The following is a 14855-nucleotide window of genomic DNA, read 5'->3' as shown; positions in this document are numbered from 1 at the left end:
GCGCCGCCATCTTGTGGCCATGGGTGCCGCCATTTTTGTCGCGGAGTGATGGTTAATTTGCATATTACTCTATTATTAGATAGGCTATGCCTTCAGAGAGTGAGGACACCCAACTGGATGCATCCCTAAAATGGTAAATCTGTTCAATGGTTGATCTGCTATGGTGGCCAACAGATTTCCTCCTCTGGCATATTGGTCTGGGGACACTTAGTAGAGTAGATTCTACTTGGGATCATGAAGTATAGATTTTTTTTTTCCTATTTGTTGCTCCCTCTCTGCCAGGAGAGTCGGAAGGAGCTCTCAAAGACTTCAGCGGCTCCTACAGAAGGTAGATGCTGGGTGTCTAAGCAGACGTTCTGACAGTAGCTGCCCTCCCTCTGGAGGCATTGGTGGATAAAGCTCCCCCTAAGCAGACTTACTCACTCTTCCTAGAACAGGTCCACAGGAGAGGCTTGTTTTTAATTTAGGCTTTGAGAACATTGGGTTTTTCTGGATTTAAAATCCAGAATGAATATTGCTAGAGTCTGTATTCCTTTGTGGGCATAATGTTAACTTGGTGTCAACATTTTTAAAGTGTGCTCTCCTAAAGCACAGAATAGAGAAGATGGCAAGGTAATGCTCATATTGCAACCAGAGCAGGGTTTCTCAACTTCAGCATAACTGACATTGTGGACTTGACAATTCTTTATGGTGGGAAACGGTCCTGTGCAATGTCGGATGTTTAGCAGCAACCCTGGCCTCTGTTTACTAAATACCTATAACAGACCTTTAGTCATGACAATAAAAAATTTCCAGATGTTGTTGAATGTCTCTTGGAGGGAAAATGGCCCTGGCTGAGACCCACGCTAGACAAATATTGGGAAATCCTTTTGGTTGTATCTTCAAAATATGTTCAGATTCCAATCACCTCTCAACACTTCCATTTTCTTTTCCTTTTCTTGGTTAATTATATTTTCCCCATCACCATTTACACCCTCTTTCACCTTCACCCACCTCTGCAACCCCACAATAACCACACTGTACTCCATGTCCATGAGTCTCCTTTCGTTTTTGCTCAAATCTTCCACCTTCCCCCTACCCACCAGAGCTATCTGCCTGTTCTCTACCTATGAGTCCTTCTCTGTTTTGCTTGTCAGTTCAGTTTATTCGTTAAATTCCACATATGAGTGAAATCATATGGTACTTGTCTTTCTCTAACTCGCTTATTTCCCTTAGCATAATGTTCTCCAGGTCCATTCATGCTGTTGCAAAGGGTACAATTCTCTTCCTTTTTATGGCTGAGTAATATTCAATTGTGTAAATATACCACAGCTTTTTTATCTACTCATCTACTGATTGACACTTGGGCTGCTTCCAAATCTTGGCTATTGTAAATAAAGCTACAATAAACAGAAGGGTACAGATATTCTTTTGAATTAGTGTGTTCCTTCAGATAAATTCCCAGACGTAGAAATGCTGGATCATAAGGCAGTTCCATTTTTAATTTTTTGAGGTAACTCTATACTGATTTCCACATTGGCTGCACCAATCTGAATTCCACCAACAGTGTGGTAGGGGTTTTTTTTCTCCACATTCTTGCCAACACTTGTTGTCTGTAGATTTATTGATCATAGACTTTATGACAGGTGTGAGGTGATATCTCATTATGGTTTTAATTTGCATTTCTCTGATGATTAATGATATTGAGCATCTTTTCATGTGTCTATTGGCTATCTGTATGTCCTCTTTGGAGAAGTGTCTATTCAGGTCTTTTGCCCATTTTTAAATTGTATTGCTTGCTTTTTTTTGATGTTGAGTTATATAAGTTCTTTATATATTTTTGATATTAACCCCTTAACAGATGTATCATTGGCAAATATGTTCTCCCATTCAGTGGGTTGTCTTTTCATTTTGTTGATGGTTTTCTTGGCTGTACAACACTCTTTAGTTTGATGTAGACCCATTTGTTCGTTTTTTTCTTTTGTTTCCCTTGAACTATATCAGAAAAAAATATTGCTGTGAAGTTAAGGAAAAGCAAACTTGAGAGTGAAATATCACAGAGAACATTTTGATGACAATTGGTAATGTTCTATTGAATAGCGAGAGCCCTATAACACCAGAGAATTTATATGTAAACCGGGTCTACTCAGAGAGGTTCTGAAAGGTACAATTCTTTTCCAGTGAAGGGAGATAATGTCCTGTTCTTTATTCTTTCTGATATAATATTACAAACTTCTCATTTTTCAAGGATTCTGTGAAATTCATCATTATTTTTCTTTTACTGTCTGCTTTTTTGCCATTTCCTTTTGGGAGGGAATGCAATAATCTGACAGCATATTGGCTCATACACTCTTAACTTTAATCTCCTGTTGGAGACCAAGTGTAGCTTTTTCTCTAGGCTTTTGGCTTGGAATAACTTTTGCTGCCACAGAAAATAGTGTCATCTCTCATAGATTGTTCCAAAGGTAAACCTCCTCTAATAATATTTAAAAACTTGATTGTTAAAGAAAAATGTAATTTAATAAGAAGCATGGCCCATAAGTCATTTGTTAAAGAAATTCATTAATAAAATACATTTTCCCACATTAGAGATTCCATAAGTTGTGATTATGGTCTTTAGTAGCTCTCCAAGTTTATTTAATTCACAATTCAGTTGAAATTGAATGTTCTATAAATCAGACATACTGTTGGTTAATAGGATCCTTGGAGATACCAAGATTGGTGGCAGTGAGAGGAAGAGTCAAGATTCTGATTGCTGTTATAAATTATTTCAAAGTTAATTGATTTCCAATTCACTGCTCAAGATGCCAAGACAGCAACTATAATATGTCCTAGGAAACTGAGAGAATGAGACATGGGAAAAAGGGATAAAAGGTGGAATTTTCTTCTTATGAGGCCACAAGTGGCAGTAGAAGCTCACCCCAAACTAAACTCTCACCAAACTACATAGTATGGAGTGGCCTCATCACCCTCAGAACCAGAAAAGGTCACCATAAGGGGATTCTTTCTCTCCCTCCAAACTCTTTCCCCAGAAATCACTGCTTAGAATTGTTGAGTGATGGTCACATAATGCAATATACAGATCATGTGTCATAAAAATATATACTTGTTCCTGGTCAGTGTAGCTCAGTAGTTGAGCATTGACCCATGAACCAAGAAGTTACCAGTTCAATTCCTGGTGAGAGCCCATGCCTGGGTTTCTAGCTTGATCTCCAGTAGGGGGGCATGCAAGAGATAGCCAATAGATGTTTCTCCCTCATTGATGTTTCTATCTCTCTATACCTCACCCTCCCTCTCTCTCTCAAATCAATAAAACATATTAAAAATGTATACTTTAGTTCAAGAGGCCAAATATATTGACTTTCAATTACAATCTTTACGACTTTTGAAGGAAACCTCTCTTTATTTCCTTCCAAGATAATTTTCAGGCTACAGAGTTTCATTTAAAAATCTTTGTCAGATGAACAATTTCTCTTAAGGTTATGGTGGCCACTTGTATAGATTAGATTTAACATATTTTTTTTTCTTATAAATTTTTAATTTATTTATTTTTTAATTTTTATTTTGTTTACATATGTGTCCCTATTCCCCCATTACCCCCACCCCCTAGTCATGCCCCACCCCCCTGTTGTCTGTGTCCATTGATTAGGCTCATATGCATGCACATAGTCCCTCTGTTGGTCTCTCCCCTTTATTCCCACCGACCCCCACCTTCCCTGAGGTTTGACATTCTGATTGATGTTTCTCTGTCTTTGGATCTATTTTTGTTCATCAGTTTATATTGTTCATTATATTCCACAAATGAGTGAGATCATGTGATATTTATCTTTCTCTGCCTGGCTAATTTTGCTTAGCATAATGCTCTCCAATTCCATCCATGTTGTTGCAAATGGTAAGAACTCCTTCTTCTTTACCGCAGCGTAGTATAATTTGTGTGTTTGCCTCCCTGACAAAGTTTATATAAAGTTACAAAAAGAAATTGACAGCCAGTTTGAAATTGAATTGCCATGGCCTAGAGCAAAGAATATCCTTACATGATATTATCCTACAATGTCATTATAGTTTTTGATATTTTACAACAGCATATTATTATCCCCCAAAAAACTTACAAACTAATTCTCTGAATGTTTGGCAGCAATTTAAAAAGGGACATGAAAGGATTTAATCCCTTTCAGAAGGAATTAAAGCACTGGGAAGATACTTGAGCATTCTATATTGGCCCCTCTTGCCCTTTTGGCCAAGAGGGACCCTCTTTTTACAATCCAATTGCCCACAGCTGTTGCCTGAGCGTTCTGTTCATGCTGAGGTTGAAACCTCTTGGTGGCTGGTACCATGGATTTGTCTCTCACCCAATGGTGGGAGCTGGGCCCTCCCTGGAGAAGAAACCTGAGTCCTCAGAGATATGTGATCAGTGCCGGAGCCCACCAGCAGGCGAGGGGATCCCAAGACAGGAGCTGGGCAAGGAGGCCACGGGGGCATAGGCTACCAAGGAGACAGAACTGAACCTCAAATCACCCTGCTTGGCCCCGGAGGATGGCTGGTTAGCCAGAGACTGGTAAGATTCCTCAGGGAAGGAACAACCTAAGACAGGCACAGTCGCAGAGGGGCCATCAGGAGAGAACATGGAGATCAACAGAGGCGGGGCACAGACCTTCAAACCCCCCCCCCCCCAAACTTGCAGGGACCTGAACCCTCACCCCTTCTGAGGGAGGTCTCCTGCCCCCATGGCTGCTTCGCTTCCCACGCCCAGCTCAGATTGAGACCCAGGTAATAGATAGAGACTTGGCCGACAGCAGCTGCCCTATATCTAAATCCAGCCTAGCACCAGGAATGCTCAGGGCCTACTCAAGAATGCAAATAATCTTTTCCACTAATATTTACAGGGTAAACTAAGATTGTTGCTAGAGTATTAAACTTGACAGTAAAATAGTAATCAAGATTTCAGGTTAATTTAAATTGGCTAATTGAAATAAGTGAGCATCCAAGAAAATTTAAGTGTACTGGATAAAAAGCTGTTCCTAAAGTATTAACTAAAATTTCTATTGGTAGTGCATCTCATGGTAAAATTGCTTAACATGAAATGAACCTAAAGCAGTCTTATTTTTGTGCGAAAAATTAAAATTTAAAGTTATCAAGACTGCATTACAAAATTTACAAAAGCCTCCATTAATAAAAAAAGGAGGGATAGTAGGGTAATATCATGTAAGGAAAAATAATCCTGTAAGTAAATTACATCTAGAAAATTTTTACTGTAGAAAATTAATTTTCATTTATAATGCTAACAGCAAGACACCCATGAAAATCACACATGGTGTCAAAATAAGCCAAAGGAAAATCATTTGGGCAAAAATAAAAAGGATCCCAAGTTAATTTTATAGAAAAGATTATTTTATTAACTTTTGGTTGAGAATATGTTTGTATATTTTCAGAAAACTACCCGGTGGATTCCTGCAACAGAGAGGACTTGTCAGGTCTGCTCCAACCACGAAGACAAGAGGAGAAACAGTCCAGAGATGGAAGATGCTGACGACACCTTGCCACTGTAGCAGTCAGCAGCTGTGTGTCAATGCAGGTTGCCCAGGACCAAACCAGAGAGGGTTGGACCTGCATTGCCACCATCTGTCCAGCATCAAGATATCATTGCTGACATGTACACATAAGGAACTATTTGACATTGAAACTGGGTCTCAGAACTGTTGGACATTGAAGTTTGGACTCAAACATTTTTTGTTATTATATGTTTATTTCTAGTCTGCGGTTGCAAGATTTTTTAAAGAAAAGAAATGGGGAAAAATAGATATAGAGGTAAAGAACCATTGAACAGACTGCCAAACTACAGCAGGAAGGCAGGGGAGGTTGGGGGGGGGGTTGCTGTAAGAGATCAACTGAAGGACTTGTACGCATGCATATAAACATAACCAATGGATACAAGACACTGTGGCGGGGGGGGGCAGGTGAAGGCATATGCTGGGGGGTAGGGGAGGCTGTGGGGAGGTCAAGGGGGGAAAAAGGAGACATATGTACTACTATTTGTAATACTTCAAACAATAAAAAAAAACAAAAGAAAAAAATGTATACTTAAAACCTATGTAATCTTATTAACCAATGTCACCCCAATACATTTAATTTAAAAAACAAACAAAAAAGAATTGTTGAGAGCCAGTCCTCCCTTACACTTCTGCATGTCTTGCAAAGCAAGGCCCTTTGTTCTCAACTACTTTTTCAAGGATGTTTGGAAGACAGAGATATTATTTCCCTCCAGAGAAAAGGGTAGCGTTGCTTTCTTTCTTGGAACAAAGAGACAGTATCTCAATCTGGAGCAATGGGCAGACACTCTTACTGGGTTTTCTAAGCTCAGGGTTCCTTTCTTATCATGTAACCTTATGGGAATTGGGGCTCTGGGTATAAGTGCAAATGCTGATTCTCTGGGAATTGTTATTGTTCTGAGTAATAAACTGCCTTTGTCTCTGATCCAGGAGGCTTGGCTTCTACCAGTACCCATGAAACTGTGCCAGGCTAATTTGTTAACTTGCAAGTAGTTAATGTGCTAGTCTGTGGCAGCTAGCTTAGTTTACTGATAGAAGCAGCACATTTTGATTCTGATTCTGATAAATGTATATGTCAAAAATCTAAAGAATTATCAATTATATCACCTATTTTCTCCAGGTAAAACTCTATTATTTATATACTGAATCATTTAGTGTAAGGAACAAGATGTTTTGTGTAAAAGAAAATATAATTGATTGGCAAAAAATTTTTTTGGGGGGATTAACTGTGAATGTTAACTTTTTTTCTATCTAAAATGTTATTTTCATTATAAAACTCAAAAGTTTTATATGTACAATTCTACAGTTTTAAGTGCTATTCATTCATTTTCTTTTCTCATCTAAGCATTTGTAGCAGAAAAATAGAAAAATTAAATTTGCTCAATGGCCCAAAGGACAAATATAACTGAAGTGTCCCCCCACCACTAACTTTTGAATTTACCCTGTTGCTGGATAGCCTATTGTTGTGTTTCCTAATGTTTGTGGCTGAGGATAGCCCAGTCCTACTTAGGTGTGGTTGAAGGTAGAGCCTAACACTACTTTAAGGGTTAAAGACAAAAAATAAGACCAACATTTTATGCCTTTAAAATATTTCACTATTAGCTTTAAAATTAGATTTAGATTTTTTTTGGTGGTATATTCTCAATATATATTCATGGATTCAATCTCCTTGGTTTATAGTTTATGTGGAGATTTAAAAAGCTCTCTCAATATACCAGCTTTCTCTCAATATCTACTATGTTCAGGAGCTGTATAAACAAGATGTACAGAAAATGCAGCTGCTTCTCTTGCTTCTTAGTGACTTAATTATTGTATTTTTAGGTCTTTGCACGTAAGAGAAGAGCAATGGATACTAGTTAGAAACTGGAGTTGGGTGCAAGTTTATCATTGTTCTTTAAGACTATCCTAGAAGTAAGATTAAGATTTTACCCTGACTATTTTAATCAATAAAACAGGAAAATAGCATGTGCCCTTTCCTTCTGTAAATATTATAGACAAAGATTTATTTATCAAATAAGTCATTCTTTAATTAATTAATGAAAAGATTACATTGAAAATACATGCATATAAAGATTAGATAAGTGGAACTGTCAAGACAATTATCCTTTTATTTTAGAGGATCTTTTGTCAGATAAATTAGACAGATTTGACACAAAACAATAATAGGAAATAAGTTGAAAAACCATTTAAAATGTTTTTGTTGCTCAAATTTAGTCCTGCAAATTAAATACCCATGTGCATAATTATTTACTTAGAGGATTAAACCAATTCTTAAAACATCTAATAACAATAAAAAATTGGTAGAAAATGTTTATCTGCCAAAGAAGTGTTGTCTTATTTCTGCATTCTTATTTGATAGTCACAACTGTAATTGTTCTTATTTTATGGGTAAAGAAACTTAGACTTAGGAAAATTAAATAACTTGCCCAAGTTTACATAGCTGGTAAGTGATAGAATTTTTATTCAGCACTGTTATCTCTTACAGTCATATACTGATAGCATTTTTCAATGAAAATGAAAATTCCATTGTTTTAAAACATACTGTCTGGCACTTGATGTCTCAGAAACCAAATCTGAAGAAGAGGTTTGTATTTCTTCTGTTGCATTCAATTCAACTCTCAACCTGAGACTATTTATGGAAAAGAGCTTCCTCTTTCCATAAGCAGCCTGAGGTGAAATGGTTCACTATTCACTTGTCCCGGAAAACTCCACAAAATCATACAAATCAAAAGGTTCAAATATTTGTGTTCACTTTAAGAACACTTATGAAACTGCTTAGGCCATCATATAGGTATGTATATCAAAAAAAGCCACCAAGTATCTGAAGGATGTCACTTTATAGAAGCAATGTGTGCCATTTCATTGTTAAAATGGGGTGCCCAGGCCAAATTGTGGTCTGGACACAGGGTCAGTGGCCCAAAAAGAGTGCTGAATTTTTGCTGTACATGCTTAAAAGTGCAGAGAGTAATGCTGAACTTAAGGGTTCTGCTATAGATTCTCTGGTCATTGAGCACATCTAGGTGAACAACACTTCCAAGATGCAGCAGCAGATTAGCCCATGAGCTCCTCCAGATGAAAGGATTTAGAGACAAAGAGAGGCAGTTAGGGTAGGGTCCATGGGAAAGGAACGCATATGTGATGGGCAGAGACAGCTTCAAACCGCCAAATTGTTTATCTTACAAGGATAAAAAGCAGTTGAATGTTACAAGAGGATGGGGGATGGACATGGGGGGGGGGGGAATGGGAGTTTGGGAGGGGAGCACACTGGGTGAGCTTTGAAACTTTGAAACTGATACCAGTCAGAAAAGGGGAAATTGGCCAATTAGGAAAAAAACATGGGGACATAAATTAAGGAAGGGTCCAATTAAAAAGTAGCATGTACAGACAAAGAAACCCTTAGATCAGTGGTTCCCAACTTTTTTTTGGCCATGCCCCACCTCAATATCTCTATAATCTTGATGCCCCCCTGTGACATATAATTCTTATTATTCAAAAAGTGAACTCCTATTCACATGGAGGAAGCCCAAAAGGCCATTAACTTGGTCTAAACAAGCTTCCAAAGAACATGGCATCCATGAAAGAGAAAAATCCTATATAATAAAAGCCTACTATGCTAAGTGTCCAGTCGTCCGGTTGTCAGTCCAATCAATTAGAGCGTAATATGCTAATGATATGCTAAGGCCACTCAACTGCTCGCTATGATGTGCACTGACCACCAGGGGGCAGACGGTCCGACTGGTAGGTTAGCTTGCTGCTGGGGTCTGGCTGATCGGGACTGAGTGAAATGGGCTGGACATGCCCTGGAGCCCTTTCGCAGTCCCAACCCAGCTGGCCAACCTCCAGGTCCCTCCCCAGCTCTGATCATGCATCGGTGGGGCCCCTTGGCCTGGCCTGTGCCCTCTCACAATCCGGGACATTGGAGAGCCAGTTTTGGCCCGATCCCACAGGCCAGGCCGAGGGACCCCACTGGTGCATGAATTCGTGCACCAGGCCTTTAGTAAAAGAATGAAAGGACAGTTGAAATACTGAGGAAGAAATCACTAAGGAATTGTTAAAAAATATATATATAATATAAAGTTATATGAAAAAATAGCAAATATAGTTTCAAACATATAATAGAGAACTGAAATGCATAAATATGTCACAATATATATTTATATTTATATTTATATTTATATTTATATTTATATTTATATTTATATTTATATTTATATTTATATTTATATTTATATTTATATTTATATTTATATTTATATTTATATTTATATTTATATTTATATTTATATTATTAGAAATGCAAAAAATTCACCATTAATAACTCATTCTTGAATTGTCCCCCCATAAAAATTAAATTGCCCCCCTGTGGGATGTGTGCCCCATGTTGGGAACCACTGCCTTTGACAAAAAGACTCAATGGGTTTTTCCCATTTGGGGACCCGTCCCCAGGGAGCAGTTTGTATATGCTTGCAATAAACTTCCATGCTTTTGCTTAAAATCTTTTAGTTTGCAGATTTTTATTCTTCAAACTTCATAGGAGAAGGACTTGGAATCCAGCTTGCCATTCGGGGTATCACGGACACATTGAAATGACCTTACTGAAAAAGAAAAGAGTGTTCCTAAGCCATAAGAGGTGGTTGTACAGAATAAACAGATATCTCAGAAGAAACAAGAAACAAAAACTTATGGCCCAGGAGTAAGTTCAGCATCATATGAATGCTAATGTTGCCAGTTGAAGCAGTGCGTTCTTTTGTGGTGCCGTGAGGAAAGAATTTCAAAGCACACCTGTGGAGAAGTTTAAATGTGAGGGCAAGATTTTCTTGTGAATTAAGGGGAATTAATACACCCTCTGGATGTAGAGGGGAGGCAGGCTCTAAAGCACTGCCCTGAGGTTCCTGTTATCCTCCTGTATATCTTCTTGTTTCAGGTAAAGAACAAAGTACCATTCCAACTACCAACGCAAATTCCTTACTTTTCCTGGGCCTGGATTCGGCCCTCCTCCCAGTAAATTCTATTGGGGTTTCATGCCCTCGAGACAATGCATTTGTTCCCAGGCTAGGCCCTGTTCCTCTGTTCACCCTGACTCTCGTACGTGTACAAGTTTCTTACATCTAGTTCCTATAGTGAAGCATAGTAATCCCTCCTTTGGAAAACTACTGTTTGAAACTGTTGTTTGAACTACTCTGTTATTCTTAGACAGTCTCTTATTCTGTAGGTCAACTCTGTTGTTTTCAGATAGTCCCTTATTCTGTAAAATAACTTTTAGTTTGAATAATAGAAAAAAGATAAAAACTTAACTATCTGACCTTGTAAGCTGGCCATTTGATGTAATAGGCAAATACTGATAGTAATTCCCATATTCTCATGCCAAGTGTTTGTTCATTATGTATCCAAGGTTACAAACTGTCTGCAAAAATAACATACACAAAGCTCCTTGTAAAGTCTGCAGAAGGTCCGGAAAAACCATATTTGGGAGACAAAGAGCTGGAAGCATACAAATAAAAACAGCTTCTTCCATGTTTTTGGGTTCAGAATTTGACAGAGATATTCTGCTCTGAACCCATGTGAAATAAAAGACTGCTAATTAATCGGCTTGTTAAGGTGTCTTGTAACTAGCTTGCTGATTTACAATACAACAATAGCACATGTGCCCAGCAGAGGAATCTCCTCTTCCTACTCTGGACTGGGCCTTCAGCAGCCCCTGTTCCAAGGATTAAGTGTCCTGGGGAAGTTTCCTGGAGTGTGTGAATGAGTCCATTTACCAGTAAACTAGATGGAATTCTGCTCTGTTACCTGCTTCTGCTTCCCAGTTTATTAAGATTATTTAGTTCCCTTTTGCTTTCTTCCTTATATTATTAATAACTAGCTATCTTCCTCATATTAATAACTAGCTACTTATGTTGACACTGATTAAAGTTAAAAATTAAAAAACACACAAATTATGCATATGTCAGAAATAGCATGTTAGAAACCCACTAACTTTTAACTCAAAATTTTAACCACCGAGTGTCTTAGGTTAAAGCAATCACTTAAGAAAATTGCCAATGCTTCCCTGGGGAGGAAATTTACTTAATTTAATGAAGTTAAGACTACAAACTCTACAACTAGATGGTACACACTTTAACAGCACTAATCAATTAAGCCTCATAATCCTGCTGAATTGAGCTCCAGCTTTCTGGAGAGACCACATCGGCCGACACCTATAACCTTCAATGGCAGATACCCCAATAGGTCTTTATTCCAGACAGCTGTGCGGCTGCTGCTGGATCCTGTTAGCTTCCTGGGCAGTGCAAGTGGCAGCACATTTCCAGATTACCCAGGTCTGAGGAACCTACAGTTCCATTATTGGTCAGGACATTAAACAATTTGCCTTTGGTTTTGCTCTGCTCTTTCTCCCCAGCAGTTCTGCAAAGTATATAATCTCTTCAAACAATGATTTCTTTATTCACCAATCAGACTTAAGGGTAGTCTTGTTTGCAGTTAAAGAAGATAATTGCTTCTGTCACGTGATTTACAAAACCCTCAGCAGAGGACCTTGCAATACCTTGTCCCACTCTCACATTCCCCACCCAGTTTCTAGTGATTAACCTCTTATAAATGTGGCATGCCTAGAAAAACCTCAAATTACCTAATAAAAAGATTTAAATGGTTTTGGGAGGCACACACGTCTTTCCTGGATGAAATTCAAACTTTTGCTTACTCAGCCCTCCACTCCCTTAGTTTTTACAATTCCTTGTTAATCAACATCAACCTCTCTTCTCTCTTCTGATCGCTGCTATCTAGGCTTGGTGTTTTAGGAGATCCATGACTCTATTCTAGCCTCTGCTCCTGCCTTGGCCAAATGAGCCCTCAATAAAGGCTCTGAGCTTTGAATTCTCAGTTTTAATGCGAATCTACCTGACCAGGATCCCATCCTGTGACCCTGCCCAAATTCTGATTCAATTATTATTGAAATGCGGTTTTTCTTCTGGGCAGGAGGCAAAGGTGATTTCTCAGTTCTTGACCAGGTGGATTCGAAGAATGAAGCCATGGACAAATGATGGTATAGAAAAAGGTGGAAATTTATTGGGAAACAAGCACAGACTCCCATGTGGGGAGGGAGGGGGAGAGACCCACTAAGTCCCTCTTTCTTAGGGTTTATAAAGGCTGCAGTTCTTTGTGTCCTGATATCCCCTCTGATTGGTCACTATAGCAGCTTCAGAGCTCAAACCCCACATGGGGTTCCCTTCTTTTTCTCCCTTTTGTTTTTCTATTCCCTGTAGCCTTCCTCTTTATTCTGTGAATGGGTGGATTTCTCTCCTTTATTCTGTAAACGTATAACCTTTGGCAGCTCCCAGCCCCCTTATTCTGTGAATGTATGCCTTCTGGCAGCCCCCAGCTTTGCAGCCCTGTGGTTCTCCCACATGGACCTCCTAGTTCCTAAATCTCCCTAAACCTGCCTTTTTTTTACCCCTAAAAACTCCTTTCACTATGTCTGACCAAGCCAAACTGAGACCTCATTTACAGCCAAATTGCCCCAGCTTCATAGGAGTAATCTTCAAATCTCTCAAGACTACCCATTGCAAACCCACCATTACTCTAGTCATACCAGAAGTCAGCTCTTTGTACACATGCACCCACTGTTACTCCATCTGTGAGACACTGCCAAGGGAGATTAATACTAGAAACATTGCCTCTAACTCACCAAAATTGGATTGGTACTTGCATGTACAATTCTGACCATTCTAATTGCAGTAGTTTCCAACCTCTGTTTTAATCAGAAGTGTTTTATTCCAACAAAATTTCATCAAAATCTCAGTATGGGTTGACATATTCAATAACTATTGGGCATATATCATGTGCCAAACACTGAATATTTGCCTCAGTAATGGAAATGCCATCCATCCACTAAATAGTTTCAGCCTAAAGTCTGGGAGTCATGCTGGATTCCTCTCTTTCCCTCACAGCACACATCCAGTCCATCAGCCAAGCTGAAGTCCACCTCTACGATATCTCTCCATTCCTTCCACTTCTCTCTATCCAGACTACACACACCCTGATCTAAATCACTGTCATCTCATATCTATCAGGACAACCCCCCCTGCTGGTTCTACTCTTGCTCTCCTATCATCTATTTTTCACACAGGAGGTTTTAGCATCATCTACAATGCCCGATGATCTGACCCTGCCAGCCACTCCCATTTCGTCTCACCCTGTTATTCACAAACCCATAGACACATGGACTTCCTTGTGTCCCTTTATGTCAAAAATTCACCTCCTTTGGTCTTTTGTACATCGTGCTTCCTCTTCCTGGAGTGCTCAGCCACCAGGCGCTCACAGGGCTGCCTCTATCATATAATTCCCACCTCAACTCAGTGTTACTTCCTTAGAGAGGCCTTTCCTGACCAGCCAGTTTAAACTAGCCTGTCAACCTTTAGTCAGTCTTTATCATATTTCCCTGTTCAATTTTCTTCAAAATGTTGGCTATCATCTGAAATATGTTATTTTACTTGTTTATTGTCTGTCTCTTGTACACTTCTTTATAATGTAAACTCTTTTTTTTAAATTAAATCACAATGCAATATTGTTTTTAAAAAAATCTTTATTGTTGAAAGTATTACATATGTCCCGCCCCCCCCCCCCCATTGATCTCTTCTAGCCTGCCCCTGCCCCCCCCCCAGGCCTTCACCATCTTATTGTCTGTGGCCATGGGCTATGCATATATGCATACAAGATTATTGGTTTATCTCTTCCTTCCCACCCATTGGTTTATCGCTTGCCTTCCCTCTGAGGTTTGACAGTCTGTTCATGCTTCTATGTCGCTGGACCTATTTTTGTTTATAAGTTTATTTTGTTCATTAGATTCCACATATGAGTGAGATCATGTGATACTTATCTTTCTCTGACTGGCTTATTTTGTATAATGTAAACTCTTTACACAATTGTGTCCCTTAAAATGGTGCTTGGCACATAGTTGGTACTGAATTGTTATTTGTTAAATAGACAGTGGGGAACAAAACAAAGTCCCTGACTTCACAGAACTTTCAGTTAGACAAAAAAAGTAAATAATGAATATTATAAAAGTAAATAATATTATTTACTTTTGGAGTTGGTACCACAAAAGAATAGATTGCTCTATATGGTCAGGGAAGGTGGCTCCATGAAGGTGGTATGAAGGAAGTGAGCTGGGAGGAGTTAGCCATGTGGCTATTTGAGGGCCTTAGATATATTAAGGCCTTAAAAGCTTTCTTAAGGCATGTCTGGCCTGTTTGAGTGTAATGGACCAGAGAGGAGAGTAATAGGTGAGGTCAGAGACATAATGGATTACAGTACCAGGGCTGTTTCATTGAATAT

Source organism: Cnephaeus nilssonii (genome assembly GCF_951640355.1).
Source record: "Cnephaeus nilssonii genome assembly, chromosome: 12".
In the NCBI taxonomy this organism is placed as follows: Eukaryota; Metazoa; Chordata; class Mammalia; order Chiroptera; family Vespertilionidae; genus Cnephaeus; species Cnephaeus nilssonii.
The sequence above is the reverse complement of the archived record's forward strand: the minus strand, read 5'-3'. Positions refer to the sequence as shown.